Consider the following 2,218-nt stretch of genomic DNA (forward strand, 5'->3'; position numbering starts at 1 on the left):
TAGGTATTTAGGGGTTTTATTTCATAACTAAATAAGAAAACATCTCAGAATAATAAAGAATACAAAACATAAAGAAAACCCAAAACTCTTGAAGGGGAAATTGAGGAGAGATCTTCAGTATTGATGGTGAGTCTGACTTCTGAGAGGCTTCATTGGAGTAATTCCTTACTCCCTATTCTGTGTGCCCCCTTTTCTTGCTCTTATAGGGTGTATTTATAGGCTTTGGAATCCTTAAGAGCCCTAAAAATTAGCCTTTTCCGAATTGGACTCAACTTGGGCTCGGTAGGGACACGCCCGTTTGACACGCCCATGTGCGACTACTTCAGGCCGTGCTCGAGCCTGCCAAATTGACACGATCGTGTGGTCTGCCAGTGTGAGGAGGTCCAGACCGTGTTGATTTCGTACTTTGGTCCATTTTCTCCGTTTTTGGCCCGTTTCTCGTTCCTTTTGCTCTCCTATGCTCTCCTAAGTATAAAACATGAAATTAAAGCATTAGGAGCATCAAATTCAGCAATTCTAATGGGAAATCATCCATAAAATGCATTAAAAATGGGGTAAAAATATGTATAAATTATGGTTTATCAGCCACTGCCTTGATATGTTCTTTACCTAAATTTCTTGGATTCTCAATATCACTCAGCAAGGTTCCTCGCAGTCTATTACAAAGCTCCATAGCTAACTGACCCATTTGGTTTTCCAAATTTTTTAGTGTTGCTGCTTGGTTTTGGATCAAATCGTCATTCTTTTCCATGTACGTTTTGAAAAAGTTCTCCAAACTGTTTGATGCCTTAGCTTGAGGTGGTTTTGGAGCTTGCTGATTAAACCCTTGAGATTGGTTGAGTCTATGCTACAATGAGTTGTGGTTCGGTCCATTTCCTTGGTTGCTCCAAGAAAATTTAGGATGATTACGCCATGAAGGATTATAGAAGTTGGACTAGGGTCCTTGTCCACTCTTATTTTGATATTGGTTCCCCACATAATACACTGACTCAGGATTTGATGAACAATTCTCAAAAGAATGACCTTTCCCAAAATACACATAGGAAACTACTTCGTGTGGACTTGGTGGTTGAGCTGCAAAATTATTAGCACTATTAGTGATAAACTATTTTAACATAGAGGAAATAGGCGATACTTGAGCTGATAACGAAGTGAGGGCGTCAACTTCATGAATTCTGGCTACACGTCTTCCTGAAGTAGTTTAATTTGTTGTCCATTGATAGCTATTACTCTCGATCCTCTCGATGATCTCATAAACCTCATTATAAGACTTAGACAAAATTGCTCCATTCGCAGAAGCATCTACCATCAATCTTGTATGCGCATTGAGACCATTATAGAATGTCTCCAATTGGATAGAATGAGGATTCTCATGATGAGGACACTTACGCAATAACTCCTTGAATCGCTCCCAAGCCTCATACAAAGACTCGTCATCTAATTGCTGGAAGGTTGTGATCTTGTTCCTCAACTTAGCGTTTTTGCTAGGCGAGAAATACTTAACCAAAAATCTCTCTGCTAATTCTTGCCATGTAGATATGGATCTTGGTGGCAATGAATTGAGCCATACTCGTGCTCGATCTCGCAATGAGTACAGAAACAACTTCAACCTCAATGTGTGTGTCTTCAGTCACACTAGCTATCTTGAATGAATCACTCATCTCCACAAACAATCGAAGGTGGAGATGTGGATCTTCCGTGGGCATACCACTAAATTGGCCCATTGTTTGGAGCATTTGAAATATCACTGGTTTCAATTCAAATTGGGTTGCCTCAATATCTGGCCTTCTAATTCCTAGATTTAACTCACTGAAAAGTGGCACAGCATATTGTCTGATGCATTGATCCCTATCATTGTCAATGAGGATAGGATTTCATACATGATCGGTTTCATTACCTTGGTTTTGATTCTGATTTCCAAGGTCCATCTTGACTTGTCTTTGAGCTGTTCATTCATGTCTTCTTTGTCTGAAAGTTCGCTCTATTTCAGGGTCTACAGGGAGTAAATCGATAATTCGATCTATGCTCATTAACACCTGAAAAGAAAATCACAAAATTAAAAAGAATAAGTTAGTAATTTTAGAAATAAATCAAATTGAAAATAAATAATTTCATGAAAGAAATGACTATGGCAACAGTTGACAGTCCCCTGCAACGGTGCCAAAAACTTGTAATGCATAGGTTTGTGCAAGTGTACGCAGTCGTTATCAAGTAATTA

General features: G+C 39.0%; 1 non-coding gene across 1 annotated transcript; it reads left to right on the forward strand.

The window, feature by feature from the left end:
- The first annotated feature begins 1,367 nt into the window (after window positions 1-1,367).
- On the forward strand, window positions 1,368-1,474 carry LOC128286055 (small nucleolar RNA R71). The gene has a single exon (XR_008276601.1). It is a non-coding gene; the product is annotated as a small nucleolar RNA R71 (small nucleolar RNA).
- The last annotated feature ends 744 nt before the right edge of the window (window positions 1,475-2,218 follow it).

Source organism: Gossypium arboreum, chromosome 12 (assembly GCF_025698485.1).
Source record: "Gossypium arboreum isolate Shixiya-1 chromosome 12, ASM2569848v2, whole genome shotgun sequence".
Lineage (NCBI taxonomy): Eukaryota > Viridiplantae > Streptophyta > Magnoliopsida > Malvales > Malvaceae > Gossypium > Gossypium arboreum.